Source organism: Callorhinus ursinus, unplaced genomic scaffold (genome assembly GCF_003265705.2).
Source record: "Callorhinus ursinus isolate GAN/ISIS: 27379988/994484 unplaced genomic scaffold, GSC_fseal_2.0 scaffold14, whole genome shotgun sequence".
Classification (NCBI taxonomy): domain Eukaryota; kingdom Metazoa; phylum Chordata; class Mammalia; order Carnivora; family Otariidae; genus Callorhinus; species Callorhinus ursinus.
In genome coordinates, this window is record NW_027397076.1 from 39,772,208 (window position 1) to 39,792,068 (window position 19,861).

The window sequence follows — 19,861 nt, forward strand, 5'->3', positions numbered from 1 at the left end:
ATCCTGGGACTCCAGGATCATGACCTGAGCCGAAGGCAGTCGCTCAACCGACTGAGCCACCCAGGCGCCCCTTATCACTGAATTCTTGATGATCATTTCTCTTTCAGGGTCTCCACTAGAAAAGAGACTGTTTTTTGGGGAAATCTTAATGTTTTCATTAATAAGGGCGGCTCATTGGGATGCCTGGGTTGCTGAGTCGGTTAAGCGTTTGCCTTCGGCTCAGGTCATGACCCCACGGTCCTGGGATCAAGTCCCATGTCAGGCTCCTTGCTCAGCGGGGAGGCTGCTTCTCTCTCTGCCTGCCGCTCCCCCTGCTTGTGCTCTCTCTTTCTCTGACAAATAAATAAAAAAAATCTAAAAAAAAAAAAAAAAGACCTCATTGACTGGATAGAGAAAAATTTTAATTTTTTTTTTTTTTCACGTTAGATTTTTTTTTAAAAACGGAGGAGGTAGTGGGCGAGAGCCAAGATTCCATGTAGTAGTATTGGGATAAATGGTTGGTATCAAGATTTATGGAGTAGGTGGTAAAAATATATATATATTTTTTTGACAGAGAGAGAGACAGCGAGAGAGGGAACACAAGCAGGGGGAGTGGGAGAGGGAGAAGCAGACTTCCCGCTGAGCAGGGAGCCTGATGTGGGGCTCGATCCCAGGACCCTGGGATCATGACCTGAGCTGAAGGCAGAAGCTCAACGACTGAGCCACCCATGCCCCCCCCCTTTTTTTGTAAAAATATTTTTAATTCAAGTCAGAAATTCTAGGAAGTTTCCATCAACCTACACAGAACAATAAATGCCTCTCCTACCATTACTTTGCACCCTTCTTTTCTTTCTTTTTCCTTTTTTTTTTTAAAGTAAGCTCCAGTAAGCTCCCAACGTGGGGCTTGAACTCATGACCCTGAGATCAACAGTCATACACTCTACTGACTGAGCCAGCCAGTATGAACTTGGACAGGTCACTTAACCTCTCTATCATCCTATAAATGCAACAGTAATTCCCTGTTCTGCCCCCTTAGTGGGACTAAATGAGCTAGTTCATGAAAAGTGCCCAGGACAGGTACACAAATCATGACAAGAGGGCAAAATAGGATTAGTGTCATATATAAGAAGTGTGGAAAAAGTGCCATGGGAGAGGTTCCCCATTCATGGTGGAATTAGGGAAAGCTTTAAGGGGAAGGTGTTCCTCTTTTCAGCAAAGCCAGCTCTTCCTGAACTGTGGAACACACACGGGTCAGTGACATGAGATGAATGTATCTGGTACTCTGATATGGCAGGAAATAACTTTGAATTCCATAGTGGGAAAGTAATTCCTTTTCCAACTAGTCCAATCTCATTACGGAGAACCTCTCAGCTTGGTGCCAAAAATGGCAGCTCTCTAACACGTGCTCATCTGCCTTTCTGTCAGAGAGAGAGGCCTTAGGCTTGGAATGTGGGGCATCAACTTAGAACTTGTGATGCTTTCATGCTATTTTTACAGTTACCTGCTATTTATAGCACATGATACTGGTTCTCCCTGTAAAGTAGTGATACAAAGTTTTCTTTATAAATAAACTTCTCGGGGCACCTAGGTGGCTCAGTCGGTTAGGCATCCAACTCTTGGTTTCAGCTCTGGTCATGATCTCAAGATCATGAGATCAAGCCCCTGGTCAGGCTCTGTGCTCAGCGCAGAGTCTGCTTGAGATTATCTCTCTCTCTCTGCCCCTCCCTCTGCTCCCATGTGTGCGTGCACGTGCTTGTTCCCTCTCTCAAATAAATAAAATCTTACATAAACTTCTCTACACACACACACACACACACACACACACACACAAAGTGAGTTGATTTAAAGAAAAAATATGAAGCAAATAATATTATGTATGGTTCATTCAGTATGGTAAATGGTATGTGAACAAACCGTGGGCTAGGGAATGAAAGAGGGACAAAAGTTTCCAAGGGACACTGAGAGTATTCCTGATGTGCTGGATACCGCTTGAGTAAAGGGGCATGGGGAAAAGTATGTCTGGAGAGTAATGAATAGTTCAATCTGGGGAAAGCAAGGTTCATTACTAATGAGTAATAAAGCTAGAAGCACAAAACTATATTAAAATTCCATTAGTAACAAAGTTTTACAAACCTGTCAATAATCGATATTCCTCAACTGCTGTTTATCATTTTTCACATGGAAATTTTTTTCTTGTGTTTCTGTCGATCTGAGGAGAAAATTAAGCACTTCAGTCAACTTAAATCTGAACTTTTTCTTAAAGACAATACTTTGAGGAAGATATTTTGCTTCATTACGGAACTTAAAGTAGCAGCCCAGAAAAACTTCATTCTGAAACAGCTTTTCTGGAAAGTCGGTGTTTTGTTTTATTTTTAATCTTTGAAACTTGTCCCACCTGTTTATCAAGTGCAGTATAATCAAGCATAAAGTAAAATACAAATAAATGTCTTGTATTCAGAGCTGTGTTTTATTTTATTTTAGAAGTAGAGAGAGAAAGAGCATGTGGGGGGGAGGGAGGAGCGCAGAGGGGGAGAGGGGGAGAGAGAGAGAGAGAGAGAGAGAGAGAGAGAGAATCCTCCAGCAGACTCCCCACTGAGCGTAGAGCCCCAAGTCGAAATCAAGAGTCAGACTCTCAACTGACTGAGCCACCCAGGTACCCTGATGGAGGCTGTATTTTAAAATGTGGACTAAATTTAATGCAATCATGACTCAGTACTTGGAATGTAATGTAGTCAATAATGTGTACGTGTGTTGCAGGGGAGCTGGGAAAAGAGGGCAATGGTAGCAAAAAGACAGCACCTTACACGGGTTGGGTTGGTGGGTCAAAGGTAATTAGAGGGGAAGCTTCTGGCATGCAAGATGCAGGAGTAAAGACAGTGAGATGGAAAAACAGATTTCAAGAAAGTTTTACCTTAAAACTTACAATAAGTATACAATAAAAATATAATGGAAAAAGATTACTTTTGAGTGTAGGACTATTATTTTTTTAAAAAAGGTGATTCTTAGGGAGTCAAAGCAACCTAGCGCTCACTCGGCAAGTTACAGACTTACTCTACAAGACTTACTTAGTTTCATTTTCAGGTTCAGGTGAAGGGATTCAGAAGCCCCAGTGAGTACTGGTGTGGTGCTAATGAGGCCCAAGTGAGGGGGTGAGCCCTGCCTTGGGTGGAGCTCATGTTGACCACTATATGTTGTATCCTAATTCTGGCCAGTGGTCTCATAGTTGGCAACCTTTTATTAAGCAGCTGTAAAGTGCACAGCTTTCCCAAACATACAAGACAATCCTGGCCATTTCTTAGATTCTAAGTGCTTCACGTGTAGGATGATCAACCATGTGGGTTTGCCCAGACTTGGGTGACCAACGGTCCCAGTTTGCCTAGGACTAAGGAAGTTCGCAGGATATGGGACTTTCAGTACAAAACCTAGGACCATCCCAAGCACACTGGGATGGTTGATCACCCTAATTAGAGGGCATCTTAGCTATATAGGATAGTATGTCAAACGTCCCATAACACTGAAACAGTAACAATGATGTTGTGCTACAGTCTAAACGCTTATACTGGCTACACCCTGTTAGGAATAGAACATTCAGGTTTTGACTCCAAAACTTCAGAGGATTGTGGAGAATATAGGGCCAGGCATCAAAATGACACCCAAGATGATTATGAACATGGAAATGGAGTTCATGTGGAAAGGCTAAGGAAATTGGTATATCCCACCCAAATATTCCTCTCCAGTCCATCCCACACATGGCATCAGTTTAATCTATCACTGTGTTGACCCCGCTGGCTCGAAAACCTCTGGTGGCCCTCCCTACTAAGTACAAACACTTTGGCTTTGGCATTTAAGGCTCTCCACTAATGACCACTGTCACAGACTGCAAGTTTGGACAGGCATGGCCTTTATTTTAGCAAGGTGGGTTTTCAGGAAGGGGCCAACATCTACCTACATAGGGCAGGCACTGGGCGAACTAACCCAGCCGTAGATGCTCCCAGGGAAGGCCCAGTGCTCAAGGGTGAGAGTGATCTCTACATAGTGTGCAAAACGAAACATCAGGGTATTCCAGCATGTGGGTGGATTACACCCAAATGTCTGCACAAACATTTGGCACCAGGAAGATCTGATTGTTTAGGTTTGGCAACAGGGCCTAATGGAATGTTGGGTTGGGGAGGTGACAAGGATAGAAAGGTTGTCAAGAGTAAACCTAGCAGCTGAGAGAGGACTGGCAAGGGACATAGCACAGGGCCCAGAGAAGTCCACTTAGATAAACTGGACACTATCACGAGACTGGATTTAAAGCAGATGGCTAGGTAGGAGAACTGAGGCACCTCCTACAGGTTAGACTAGGAAGAAAGGTGTTGATGCTGAATACCAGAGTGTTGGTCTGCAGGCCATTTAAGTGTCTCTCATCTTAAAATGGGCCTGATGCAAGTGGCTTTGGCTGTGGAGCAAAAGAAAGATGTAGAGAAAGAGAACGAAGCTAGGCGTAACCAACTCAACCCCACACTTCATTGTTTTCACCTTTTTCCTCTAAAAGCTCCAGCCACGTGGGATGACTCAAACACCCTGTCCTTTCCAGCCCTTCCTCATTTCCCCCTACTGTTCACCATCTCTATGCTACTCCTTCTTCCATTTCCTCCTGTTAAAATCCTACCCACTCATTCTTCAAGGCTCAGCTCAAATGCTGTTCTTCCGCCTTTCCTGTCATCCTCCATGGGGCACTTTGGAAACTTCCCCTTTCTCATCTGTTATGGCAGAACTTTCTTCAGTGTTCTTTAATCTGTGCTGTTCAATAAAGTAGCCACTAGCCACACTGAATGTGGCCAGTGACTAAGGAAGTGAAATTTTAATTTTATTCCGTTTAATCAGTTTAAATTTAAATAGCACCACGTGGCCAGTGGCTACCTATTGAACAATGCAGTTCTATGGCATCTCTCATAGCACCTTCTCTGTAACAATTCAACAAATATTTACTGCAGGCCTGTTCTGTGCCAGGCATGGGAACAGGCATTAGAAAAGCGAGCATGAGTAAGATACAGTTCCTACCCTCAAGATTAGCACAGATATTCTCCTTTTCACTATAGTCATTGGCATATTATTCTTATTTACCATTATATGCTATAAGCTTCTTCAGGACAAGCACGTGTCTTACTCATCTTTGTATTCTCCCTGAGGCCTAACGCAATGCCATGTTTATACTAGGCCCCATAATCAATTCATATTGAACTGAAAGTTTATTCCCTTGTAAAAAATTAACCTGATCAGAAATCCAGGAATAGGAAACAAACTGAGGGTTGCTGGAGGGGAGGGGTTGGGGGGATGGGGTCACTGGGTGATGGACATTAAGGAGGGCACGTGATGTAATGAGCACTGGGTGTTATAGAAGACTGATGAATCACTGACCTCTACCTCTGAAACCAATAATACATTATATGTTAATTAATTGAATTAAAAAGTATTTAAGAAAGATGTCTTTTATAATTTATCCAAGTAAAAAAGTTAAAAAAAAAAGAAGTCTAGGAATAGAACATTCATGTTCTGTTGCTTAATTGAAAACATTGCAGCTGTCCTTTAATGTAATGTCCTTAGATGGACTAAAATAGATCTTCTAATTCAGCTGTCAAAAATGAGAGGCCAAGGGGCGCCTGGCTGGCTTAGTTCGTAGAGCATGTGACTCTTGATCTCAAGGAGTAAAAAAAAAAAAGAGAGACCAAAATGAATAGAGAGGGAAATAAAAGGCATATGGGCAGTCTCCTATTTGCGGTCTTTCCACACACGGTGTGGGTCCTCTGCCCACCACCATGCCACCAAGGCCTAGTAGCCTTATGTTCTCTTTCTTTAATCCATAACCACAATCTAGTCTCATATTCATTTATACAGTTAACATATATAATAACAAAAGTCAACATTTTTATCTTCTTTTAAGAGCTTTTTTCTTTTCTTTATCTTTTTATTAAGTGGGCTCCACACCCAGCGTGGAGCCCAACATGGGGCTTGAACTCACAACCCTGAATCAAGACCTAAGCTGAGATCAAGAGTCAGACACTTAACTGACTGAGCCACCCAGGGACCCCCTAGGAGCTTTTTTCTTTAAACAGTTATCATGGCTTTATGCTTAAGCAGTGGCTTTCCAACTTTGTGCTGGGCTCCCTGGAGAACATGAGGCTGTGTGTGAAGCTTCCTTAGGAACCCTTCACTGGGGTGGCGAGATTAGAGGCATCTTTGATTTTTGGTTCTTGGGTAAGATGATGGAAAATTATACATATAATAATTTCATATAAATAAAATCTTACAAATATATATAATTGTATATAAATGTATTAGGTATTAGAAATTATAAATGCACACACACACAATTTCCCCTTTTGAAATCATCTGTATGGGGTATAATTTTCTTTTAGGTAATCTTTTTTTTTTTTACAATTTTCTTACAAATTATGAGAACCTTTTTTGTAGGTTGACTAAACTATAGGCTTTAGGACAGATACCATGTCTGTTTGTCTGCTTTGCTCAAGGTAGTATCTAATTACCTAGCATAGTACCTGCTACATAGCTGGCAATCAGTAGTTATGTGTTCAATGAATGAATGAGTGAAGGAAAGAGTTCTCCATTCATGTTCCTTCCTAACCCTTTATGTCTTCTCCATGAGGTTCTTTTTTAATTCAACAATTGTTTTTATTGTGGTAAAATACACATAACATAAAATTTACAATTTTAGCTATTTTTAAGTGTATGATCCAGTGGTATTAAGTAGGTACATTGTATTGTGCAACCATCTCCAGAACTCTTTTCATCTTGCAAAACTGAAACTATACTCGTTAAACATTAACTCCCCATTCACCCCTTCCTCCAGCCCCTGGCAACACCATTCTTTCTCCTCCTATGAGTTTAATTTCTCTAAATATCTCATGTAAGTGGAATCACTCAGCATTTGTCCTTTTATCCCTGGCTTATTTCACCTAGCATGTCTTCAAGGTTCATCAGTGTTGTTGCACATGTCAAAATTTGCTTCCTTCTTAAGGCTAATATTCCATTGTATGTAAAGACCACATTTGCTTATCCATTCTCCACTGATGGCTGCTTGGGTTGCTTCCACATTTAAGCTATTGTGAACATCAGCACTGTGAATATGGGTGTGTAAATATCTCTGAGACATTGCTTTCAATTCTTTTGGGAGTGTACCCAGAAGTGGGACTGCTGAATCCTATGGTAATTCTATTTCTTATTCTTGAGGAACCATCACACTGTTTTCCACTGTTTTCCGCTGCTGCACCATCGTACATTCCCACCAACACTGCACGTGGGTTCTCGTTTTCCCACATCTTTGTCAACAGTTGTTGTTTTCTGATTTTTTGTAGTTTTGATTTGCATTTCCGTAATGATTAGTGATGTTGAGTATTTTTTCATGTGCTTTTTGGCCATATGTCTATCTTCTTTGGAGAAATTATTGGGATATTTTAAGGGTTTTTGGTTTAAAGAGTTTTGACAAACGTATATACCCGTATAACCACCACCCCAATCAAGATTTAGAACACTTCTATCACCCCAAAAGGCTCATACCCTTTGGCAGGCAGTTTCCTCCCATCTGTGGCCCTGGGCAGTCACTGTGCTTTCTGTCACTATAGATTAATTTTACCCATCCTAGGATTCCACTTACCCGGAAATGGACTATGTACTCTTTTGTGCTGGCTTCCTTTGGCGTAATAGTTTTGAGATTTCTCCATGTTGTTGCAAGGTGGTGGAAGATACTTTAAGAATAAAAGTTCCTGAACTAGCGAGCAGGTTGGAGATCCCAGTAATAACTGGTAAATTTATTCAGCACTTATGATGTGCTGAGCACCGTTCAGGCTTTACAGATACTATCTTATTGCAACCTCATCAGGTGACATTAACTCCGTTTTAGACATGAACTGAGTCACAGAGTGTCTAAGTGACTTGCCAGATGTCATACAGCTAACCAGTGGCAGAGCTGGGATGTGAACTCAGAGTTAGTGTATAAAGCCGCCACACTGTGCTCATTCCCCAGGGCCCTGGTAAACGGCAGCTCTTCTCAGAGGGCCTGGCATACAGCCTGCTCCTTCTCCTGTCCCTCTCTCCACCTGCCAGGCTCAGTCTCTTCTCATGCCCTACCACCTAAATAAAGGTACACATAATACCTGTCTAAACAAAGAGTCTAATTTGTCACTAGTAAAAAAAAGTCCTCGGGGCGGGGGGGGGGGGGGGGGAATGAATAAGAGAGGAAAAGAAAAGAGAAGCAATTACATGATATTTCTCATTAGTACCAACTTGCCTGATTTCATGGGCCAGTGCTTATTTCATGCTCGATTTACCTCATGAGACTGCACAGAAGCACAAAAAAACTGGTCCGCACACTCTTAAGCCAGTGTTTATATTATCTTGGAGATGGGGATCGACATTTCCATTGTATTAACAGAATTATTAGTATCATTCTTCACTGTCTTCATTAGGCTATACCAGTGCTGGGCCTTTCTTGTAGGTTAGCAAACATTTTTAAAAAGTATTTTTCTAGCCATTATTCATTGTACCCTCACAAAGGCCAAATTACTTTGGAAAGGCAGGAATTAGAGTAGCCTCCATTTAATATAGTATTCCCAGGTTACTGAATGATTTGCCTGAGATTATACACCTACTTCTGGAGGGTCTTCAATATTAATGGTAGAGCCGGGCCTACTGGGCATCCTCAGCTTCACCCCCTAGGCTTTAGCTCTGGCTCTGTTCACCAGGACAGTGGTCTCCTGGTTGTAAGTAAAAAGTGTTTTCAATTTGGGTTATGCTATTATTAATGAGAGATATTATAACTCATTTTGTCCCCAGAGAATAAATGATTTCTTCATATTTTTATTATGTAAAGATAGAGTTTTACCAACTGATACCTAATGACCATCTTTCCTGCTTGCTTTCACAGACCAGTGACCTTTTTTATTTTCCTGGTGAACAAACTTCATGAGTACTTGCCAGAGTCTAGGGATAAGAGCATACTTCAAAATAAAAGCCAAAGGGCTGATGAGCTGGTGTAAGTACTAACTGGATAGTCATAGATTTTTCCTCCCTTAGGGTATTAAAGATAAATGGAAGGCACTGGACAAAATATATACTGTGTTAATGATTAATGGTGCTGCAAGTTTTGTTTCACATAGATTTTTAAAAATAGCATTCATTTTGTTCTACTCTTTTGGAGGAGAGAAGCAGAGGAAGAGAGAGAGAGAAAATCTTTTATTTTTTTTATTTTTTATTTTTATTTTTTAAAGATTTTATTTATTTATTTGACAGAGAGAGACACAGCGAGAGAGGGAACACAAGCAGGGGGAGTGGGAGAGGGAGAAGCAGCCTTCCCGCGGAGCAGGGAGCCCAATGCGGGGCTCGATCCCAGGACCCTGGGATCATGACCTGAGCCGAAGGCAGACGCTTAATGACTGAGCCACCCAGGGGCCTCAGGAGAGAGAAAATCTTAAGCAAGTTCCACACCCAGCTCAGAGTCTGATACAGGGCTAGATTTCACAACCCTGAGATCATGACCTGCCCCTGGAGTCGCAGGTTTAATTGACTGAGCCACCCAGGCGCCCCTGTTCTACTTTTTAAAGAAGGGCTATAGGGGCACCTGGGTGGCTCAGTCGGTTAAGTGTCTGCCTTTGGCTCAGGTCATGATCTCGGAGCCCTGGAATCCAGGCTGGCTTTGGGCTCCCTGCTCAGTGGGGAGTCTGCTTCTCCCTCTCCCTCTGCCCGTCACCCCTCCCCCTCCAATTGTGTGCTCTCTCTCTCCCTTAAATAAAATCTTTTAAAAAAATAAAGAAAGGCTATATAAGAAACTAGTAATATTGGTTGTCCCAAAGGAAAAAAAAATGGGCGTCTGGGGGAAAGACACCTTTCACTGTATTCCTTTTTTTTACCTTTGGAATTTTGAGCCAAGTATTACCACCTTGAAAAAGTTAAAATTATTAAAAATAATTTTATTTTATTTATTTATTTTTACAGTGAGAGAGTGCGTGCACACACAAGCAGGTGAAGTGGCAGAGGGAGAGGGAGAAGCAAACTCCCCACTGAGCAGGGAGCCCCACGCGGGGCTCGATTCCAGCACCCTAGGATCATGACCCGAGGTGAAGGCAGACACTTAACCAACTGAGCCACACAGGCGCCCCTAAAAATAATTTTAAAATAGTGTGTGATTATCAGAAAAAAATGTTAAGGACAAAAAACACTATGAAAATGACTTTTAATCCTGACATTCAGCTATTAATTAATTCATTCAACAAATATTGTTGAGTGTTTAGTACGCAGCAATCACAGAGTAGGGACTCAGACAATTAACATATAGAATTTCCTTTCCATACGTTTTTCTGTATAGATATGAGAGCAATTCTATCAAGGATTACTAATTTTGTGAAATTCTGAACTTGTAATGCAATCATGCCACTTCTGTGCTTTTTTCTTTGTTTTCTAGAGCATGCATTGAAATTATACAGATTCTGGGACTGATGTTCACAGAAACAGAAACTGAGTCATCGTGCCTGAACACATTGGCAGCTAAGAAGTAAGGTCTTTTAGAAGACACTGGCACCTTGTAGTTACAACCCATTAACTACTCCATTGAGTGTCTTCCAAAACTCATAGCTCTCTTACTTCTCTGTTCAATCCCCTTATAAGTATGTTAAAATTCTTGTCTCTCCACTTCCTTCTGTGATAAAACAGATTAATTGGCACATAGTGAGTTCTCTGTCTCTATGGATTATTAAGGGCACAAACATTTTCTTAGCATAATTTTAGCTTTTGTCATTGTCTCGTGAACTTGAAAAAGCCCAAATGCCCCATCATACTTTAAAAGCCAGGCGTTCTCTGGGGCGCCTGGGTGGCTCAGATGGTTAAGCATCTGCCTTCGGCTCAGGTCATGATCCCAGGGTCCTGGAACCAAGCCCCACTCTGGCTCCTGGCTCAGCGGGGAGCCTGCTTCTCCCTTTCCCTCTGCCTCTCCCCCTGCTCATGCTCTCTCTCTCTGTGTCTCGAATGAATAAATAAAATCTTTAAAAAAATAAAAATAAAAAAATAAAAGCCAGGGGTTCTCTACTAGAATTTTACAGAGTACCCTTATACCCACATAACAGAAAGATTATATTGCAAAGGGAGGAGTTAATAGTAGCTTCATTTAATATATAATTGTGTGACCTTGAAGTGAATGACGGTGGGGGGTTTATTAACATATAGAGTAAGCTGCTATAATAAAGATACGCTAAAATATGTGGCCCACAGAAGATAGAAATTTATATCTTTTTCACATACTAGTCCAGAGTAGATAGACAGGCTTTCTTCGAGAAGATCAGCCAGAGACCTAGGTTCCTTCCCTTTAATTGCTCTCACATCTTTTATTATGCTATCTCTGTCCCCATGGTTTATTATGCTATCCCTGACCGACCTTCGTGACTTCATTAAACCCTATGGGGTGCAGGAAGAGAAGTAGAAGGCAAGCAAATTTCCTTTGTAAGAGAGGCATATAAGACTTTTCTGCTCACATTCTATTGATGGGGACTTTAGGCATATGCCCATATCTAGCTGCAAGAGAAGTTGGATGTGTCTGTAGTTGCATGGCTCTGTACCTAGCTAAACTCTAGATGGTGATATGGACACCTATTATTAAAAGGAAGAAAAAAAGAATGTACAGTAGGGGGACAATAGCATTCTTTGCTACAGAAAATATGTGTTTGCATATTTTGTATATTATCTGCTTGATCTTTTTATATGATTTTTAGACTATGAATTACATCCTGAGCCAGCATTCTATAATCTTAATTTTTTCCCACCCTCATCAACTGTTAATTTAAATTTTCTGTATTAGAAAGTAGAAGGAAAATGAGGGCCATGGGCTCTAAAACATGTGAACCAGGGAGAAGAATAAAAACTTTTAGTAATGTTTGTCCTGGCTATTTATTAGAGAACTTTACAAATGAATTTTGATGATAATATTCATGAACATTTCTTAAGCAACCTGCTCTGTCCCAGGGACTATGGGTGTACTATGCTGTATACCAGGATGGCCAAACATTTCTATAAAGGGCCATAGAGTAAACATTTTTGGCTTTTCAGGCCATAGAGTCTCTGCTGCAGCGACTCAACTTTGCCACTGTATCATAAAAACAGGAAAAGACGATATATAAATGAATGAGCACAGCTCTGTTCCAATAAAGCTTTATTTATAAAAACAGGTTCTGGGCTATTTGGCCTGCAGGCCATAGTTTGTTGACCCCTGCTTTACAGAAAACAAGGAAGACACACTCTATTACTCTATTATTTTCTCTGAATACTTTTTTTTTTTAAGATTTTATTTTTTAAAAGTAATCCCTACACCCACCGTGGGGCTTGAACTTACAACCCTGAGATCAAGAGTTGCATGCTCCACTGACTGAGCCAGCCAGGAGCCCCCTCTGTATACTTCTTTATGCAGTTGATAGTACCATTTCCCCAATCTCCAGGATAGAGATTCAAGATTACTTCTTATATTTTTATCTTGTCACATTGAATTATTGCGGAATCATGTTACTCTTTTTGTCCACCTTTTGATCCCTACCTCTCTCAGTCTGAGTTGAAGAACCATCACTCTTACTAACCTCTGCTCTGTTTTTAATTGTTCTGTCTTAACTTGGTTTGGCCACATCAGCCCTACTATAGCAAGCCTCTTTCCTGATATGACTAATTTTTTTTTTTAAGATTTTATTTATTTATTTGACAGAGAGAGACACAGCGAGAGAGGGAACACAAACAGGGGGAGTGGGAGAGGGAGAAGCAGGCTTCCCGCGGAGCAGGGAGCCCGATGCGGGGCTCGATCCCAGGACCCTGGGACCATGACCTGAGCCGAAGGCAGACACTTAACGACTGAGCCACCCAGGTGCCCCCTGATATGACTAATTCTTTTCATGTATTTTAATGTATATATTGTATTGCTATAATAGAATCTGGTTATAATACTAACTTTTCAGCCAATTTTGACATGCATAGGGTCAAGTCATGTTACCTGTAGCCTTAACTAGTGCAGCTAATGTCTAATATAACTGCATTAGTCTTCTATTGCCCTGTAACAAATCACTGTAAACTCAGTGGCTTAAAACAATATAAACTGTTTATCCCACAGTTTCTGTGGATCAGGAAATCTGGGCATAGCTCAGTTGGATCATCTTGCTCTGATTTTCACAAGATGGCAGTCAAGGTGTCGGCTGGGGCTGCAGTCTCATCGGAGGCTTAGGGTCATCTTCCAAGCTCATTTGGGTTTTTGTGGCTAGTATTAATTTCTTTATAGCTATAAACTCATGATGGCTTGCTTTTTGGCAGGAGACTATCTCTGAGCTCAGAGAAGCTCTAAGCACTCTTTGAAGGGCTCAAATGGATAATCAGGCTCACTGAGAATAATCTCCCTTTGATTAACTCAAAAGTCAACAAATTAGAAACCTTAATTATTTTAATAAAAATTAAATTATGTATGCAAAATCCCTTTACCTTTCTCATCTAACATAACATAATCACAAGAGTAATAGCCTAATATATTCACAGGTCCTGTCCATACTTAAGGGGAAGGGATTACTTAGGGTGCATATACCAGGGGGCAAAAATCTTGGAAGCCATATTAGAATTCTGTCTAACACAATAACACAGACCGACTTATAAAGACCATGAGTTTACCTTTCAAAGTCTGTATATATATTATAAAATATATTGCAATTCATTCAAAATTCTCACATTGGAAATAGTAAAAATCTAAACAATGAAAGTATCAAAATTGTTGGCACCATTTTTTAAGGCTGTGACGTCAATCCTATAATAAAGTCTTTATTTTGGGGATGAAACTACCATTTAGATTAAAATTTCTTCTATTAGTGACCTAGTGGATTTTGAATAGTGTCAGCAGGAGGAGTAGACTTCAAATTAAATTCCATTTGAGCAAATAAAAAAGCACTTAATCATTTCAGCATTTTCCTCTTTATTTTTTTCATAAGTAAAGATTTTATTAGCTCAACTCAGTTCATTGAATTCTTCTTGAAATGTGCCATAAATCCATTCATATTTTAATACTGTTATGGTTGAATTCATATATTATCACAGAAAGTGACCCAGAATTTGAGAGTTCCTTCCCTTAACCCTGGATATAAGATACTTGGAAAAGAAGCTGTTGCTGAAAATAAAGGACTTTAAATAGATCAGTAAATGGAATGTCATTTCAAACTTAATATCAGGAAAAGCTTCTAAATGAAATGTTTTGTTGACTTTTGGAAGGGTCTTCTAAAAGTAAGATTGGCCATTTTAAAGTAGCTTGAGTAAAACATTAACAAATATCCTGTAGGACATATCCTGCTTTTTTGAAAAGTGTGCTGACATGATTCTTATTTTGCAGATATACGAACTGACTTGCTTTTTGAGGTGGAGAAAGGAGGGGAATTCTATTTTTATTAAAATTTTGGTTAATCATGAACTTCTAATCATGGTAATGATTTAAGTGATTGTAAAAAGATTAGGAAGCCTTAAATATTACTAAACAGGGATTGTTTATAGTCTCCTTTATTCCATTATGAAAAGAATGCTTATGGTTATAGAGGATTTTTATATAGTCCTATCTGTAAATTTTTACTACCCCCATCGTCAAAGCTACTCTGATACTGTCTTCAGTTAGGCAACTGATTTTCCTAGTGATCTGCTTTTGGCTCCTTTTCCACTATACATGAACTGTATAACATATATGAAGGTGGTACTGCCAAACCTCATCTCCTTAGGATCCTAAGTTTGGATTGTGATTTTTTTTTTCATTTTCAAATAATAGGGTACATTATTCAAACATATAGTAACAATTTAAGTGAGTTATTAGTATAGGTTAATGGATAGTACACTTCTTTTGAAAGGAAAAGACTAAAATACTAGTTTTATTGACTAATAGCTAGTAGTCTTCAGTGAAACAGTAAGCCTCTGAAATGCTTTATTTAAAAGAAGAGCTCCATCCTCTTTTTTTTCTGCACTGTTGTTGGCAATATAAGTTGGTGCAGCCACTCTGGAAAACAGTATGGAGGACCTCAAAAAACTAAAAATATAAGTACCATATGATCCAGTAATTCTATTTCTGGGTAGTCATCCAAAGAAAATGAAAACACTAATCCAAAAAGATGTATGCAACCCTATGTTTACTGCAGCATTATTTACAATAGCCAAGATATGGAAGCAACCCAAATGTCTACTGATAGATGAATGGATAAAGAAGATGTCGTGTATATATACAATAGAATATTATTTTGCTATAAAAAAGAATGAAATCTTGCCATTTGTGACAACATGGATGGACCTAGAGGGTATTACCCTAAGTGAAATAAGTCAGACAAAGACAAATACCATATGATTTCACTTATATGTGGAATCTAAAAAACAAAGTAAACAAACAAATAACAACAAAAAGAGAAACTGACTCATAAATACAGAGAACAAACAAGCGGTTGCCAAATGGGAGGAGAATGGGGGGAATGGGTGAAATAGGTAAAGGGGATTAAGAGGTACAAATTTAAAATAAGTAAGTCATGGGGATGAGAAGTATGGCATAGGGAATATAGTTAGTCATACTGTAATAACTTCATTTGGTGACAGATGGTAACTATACTTATTGTGGTAAGCATTTGATAATGCATATAATTGTTGAATCACTATCTTATACACCTGAAACTAATATGTCAACCAAATTTCAATTTAAAAATTTTAAAGAATCAAAACACCTGTGATCAAATAAGCATTAAGAAATGCTTCATACAGCAGTTTCTTTGTCCTGGAGATATACAGTGCATATGAGCATATTAAAACTTCTGAGAAGTCCAGTAGTAAAGATATCCAATGAACTGGTTTAACCAAGTATCTCCTATACCTCTTTCGACCACAGAATCTATTTTGACTATAATACTGCCTGGAATTAATAGTCCATAAAAAAGCCCTTTGTGGGGGAGGGCGGAAAGAGCCCTTTGGAAAATACTGCTTTAATCGAAATCACCCAGATTTCCCTTAAGTCCAGACTTACTAAGTTTTCTAAGCTATGTGAACTTCTAGAACTATACTCGCTTTGAGGGGTGCTTGGTGGCTCAGTCTGTTAAGTGATGGACTCTTGATTTCAGCTCAGGTCATGATCTCAGGATCGTGAGATTGAGCCCCGGGTCAGACTGTGTGCTGGGCGTGGAGCCTGTTTTAAGATTCTCTCTCTCGCTCTCCTTCTGCCCCTCCCACCCCTGCTCTCGCACTTGTGCACACTCTCTTTAAAAACAAAAACAAAACTTGCTTTGAGTCAAAAGACCAAGAAATTATATATTTTCACTTAAATGTTTTACCACTACTCAATTGTCTGGATGTCCAAGGATCTAAAAGTTCAGTCAGGAATGGTCTGCAATGCTTTATACTTTTAATTATAGTCAGTGTCTACAAACTTGGCTTTACTGTTTTTCTTTTCAAACTTTATTCATTAATTGCCTTTTATTTATTTTTTCAGGGGAACATTGTTTAATCTTTTGGTAATTTTAATTAGTGAACCTCAGATTCCAAAATCTTGTCCTATGTTTGATATCCAGTTGGTGGCCGACTCAACTTTAGTTGAGATGTCTTTTGATGCTGAGGTGAGATGAGAATTTGGGGGTAGACTAAATATAATATGTAGGGGTGCCCTGGCTTCCTGTCTTCTAATGTGGAGCATGACATTGTAGAATATAGAAATATAATTTAATCAGAGTAAATATTTTGCCATTAACCTCAAAACTTAGACAGCTCTTCTGTCAATATTAATGTATCTGTTTTATACATCTTAAAGTATGTATACTGGGGCGCCTGGGTGGCTCAGTCAGTTAAGCATCTGCCTTCGGCTCAGGTCATGATTTCAGGGTCCTGGGATCGAGCCCCACATCCGGCTCCCTGCTCAGTGGGGAGCCCGCTTCTCCCTCTCCCACTCCCCCTGCTTGTGCTCTCTCTCTCTCTCTCAAATAAATAAAATCTTTTTCTTTTAAAGATTTTTTTTTTATTTGAGAGAGAGAGAGAGTGAGAGAGAGCACGAGAGGGAAGAGGGTCAGAGGGAGAAGCAGACTCCCTGCTGAGCAGGGAGCCCGATGTGGAACTTGATCCCGGGACTCCAGGATCATGACCTGAGCCGAAGGCAGTCGCTTAACCAACTGAGCCACCCAGGCGCCCCCAAATAAATAAAATCTTAAAAAAAAAAAGAAAAAAGAAAGTATGTATACTAAGAAAAGTAAAGTACATATACTAAGGAAAATAATTAGTATTCAATATGTATTCGATAAATCTGTTTGTCTCTATACAAAATATTTATGTATATCTAATTCCACAGTAGGGGCCTAAATAGTAAAAAAGCACTTTTTTTTTTTTTAAGATTTTACTTACTTGAGAGAGAGAGCGAGAGAGAGAGAGAGAGAGAGAGCACAAGCAGGAGGGAGGGAGGAAGAGAGGGAGAAGCAGGGAGCCTGATGCAGGGCTCAATTACAGGACCCTGGGATCATGACCTGAGCAGAAGGCAGATGCTTAACGACTGAGCCACCCAGGCGCCCAAAAGTGCAATCTTTAAAAGATTTTAGGGCTAACTCTCTTGCCTTAGTTTACCATCTCCTTATCTAAGTAGTGCAAACTCAGCAAGAATTACTTGTTTTTCTAAGGTTTTACTAAAACATTAGAAATATCAGACTACCTAGAAAGCACATATTCTGAGAGAATAAATCAGCTTATTAGTTTATTTTGAGCAGAACAACACAATTTTTTTTAAAGGATGGGATATGATTTGATAGTTCTTAAACATACAATTAGAGTATGTTTTAGAAAACTCTTAGATGTATTCAGTCACTCAATAAATATTTATTGAAACTCTATGATGAGCTAGACAGTGTGCTAGGCACTGGGGTCCCAACAAGAAGCAAAACAGACACCACCTCTGCCCTCACTGGTTTATAGTCTGGTTAGAGAGACAGACGTTAATTAAATACAACATGAATATAATATTCATCTGTATGAATATTATAGCCCTATTCATATATATGAATATTAGAGACTATGTGGAGTATCTATGATACAGTTTTCAACAGCGGAGTAAGTGCATTAGAGATTGGAGAGTGGGATGGAAGCGAGACTCAGGCGGGGCTAAGAAGCTAGTGCGGTTGTCCAGGTGAGGAATGACAGAGGCCAGAGTGAAGCGATCCTCAGCCCTCGAAACGAGACTTAGGCCCTCATTTTAGAGCTCTCCTTTTTTTTTTTTTTTTTTAAGATTTTATTTATTTGAGAGAGAGAATGAGAGATAGAGAGCACGAGAGGGAAGAGGGTCAGAGGGAGAAGCAGACTCCCCGCGGAGCAGGGAGCCCGATGTGGGACTCGATCCCGGGACTCCAGGATCATGACCTGAGCCGAAGGCAGTCGCTTAACCAGCTGAGCCACCCAGGCGCCCAAGAAGTTAAAAATTTAATCCCCAAATGGTCATTGCTTTGTTCTACCGCTCCAGGCTCTCCAACCTCAATCTGTGTTTGCCTGACACCATATTTAGTCAATATGTGTAAACAGATCTGAATTGGGGTGAAACCACTCCAAACCACCTGTCCTACTTAAGAAGGGCCAGTAGCAACATCAATAGAAAAGGCAACACATTTATTGATACTAATTTAATGGGCATGCAAAGGGACCTGATTAGAGCTTGAAAGGACACTAGAGTTCCCCTCTGTTTTTATAGTAGCCTACACTTATGCATAGTTGTTTGAAAATGTGCCCCTCTCAAAAACAAACAAACAAACAAATAAAAACTTGTGGAATCCATTGTTCTTGGTTTTTGTTATTTGGTTCTGTTTTTTTACACTCAGTGTGGGGGCTTGAACTCACGACCCCAAGATTAAGAGTCGCATGCTCTACCAACAGAACCAGCCTGATGCCCTTTGGTTCTGTTGTAAATGACTTTTTGTGTGTGTGAGAAGCAGCAACTCAATAACTTCACATTATTGCTACTATTTCCATTTTAATATCCCCCTCAGAAATGATAGCAGACATACTCTCGATGAAAACCCCAGCTACCAGGAACATCAACATCACTTGCTTGTGTCAAGCCTGGTTTTCTTTGCTTTCTCACTTAGTGTTTCTTAAGGTGTTGTCTGAGGAACAAAGCCATCAGAATTGTTTATGGTAAATATCCTGAGGTGGGGCTCAGGATTACGCATGTGTATTGAGCTGCCTAGGTGATTTTTGTGCACACTAAATTTTGAGAACCAGCGCCTTGGAGGAACCCTCTTTGAAAGTCCCAGGAAGTTTATCTCTGTGGGCCATTTGTCCTTCACAGTACAAGAGAAGAGAAACCATCTTCTGTCCTGGAGGAGGCCATGGACCTTTCCAAGCTCCCCTTCTATCCAATGTTCTCCTTTTACATTGGAATCAAATTTCCTTGACAGTATTCATTCTGATTTTGCTTAGAGGGGGGCAAATGGTAAACCCAATTGGTCTATGGTCTGGTGCTCTCTGAGTACCATTTCAGTGAGAAACAGTGCAAGAATATTGGTATAGGGGTGGTGAGGACTTCAGCCTAGCTTTAGAGGTGAGGCCCCAGCTGAAACAGGTGCCTTATGGGTGGCATGCGGCCTACATGCAACTGCTTTTTTCTGGTTTAGATCACTTTCGTGGCCAGTATTGTGAAACAAATGGTAAAGGGGCTTTCAGCTTCATTTCAGTTGCTAAGTCCCAGCCAAGCAGTTCTGTTGTATCAGCAATTTTAAATCCTCAAGAGCTACCTGCAGTACAGCAAGACTTTAGCTGAGTATATTAGGAATGACTACAGAGAAGAATTCAGGTAAGAAAAGTCTGAATCTAATCTGCAGTAAAATCCACTCATTTCTGATTT

At 40.1% G+C, this 19,861-nt stretch overlaps 1 long non-coding RNA gene across 3 annotated transcripts in view; it reads right to left on the reverse strand.

The window, feature by feature from the left end:
• The window catches only part of LOC141374126 (uncharacterized), a 109,594-nt gene that overhangs the window by 58,376 nt on the left and 31,357 nt on the right, over positions 1 to 19,861 (reverse strand). For all 3 annotated transcript variants that reach the window (XR_012380753.1, XR_012380752.1, XR_012380754.1), the window contains one exon: positions 2,113 to 2,188. This is a non-coding gene — a long non-coding RNA (uncharacterized lncRNA). The remainder of the gene's footprint in view (positions 1 to 2,112; positions 2,189 to 19,861) is intronic.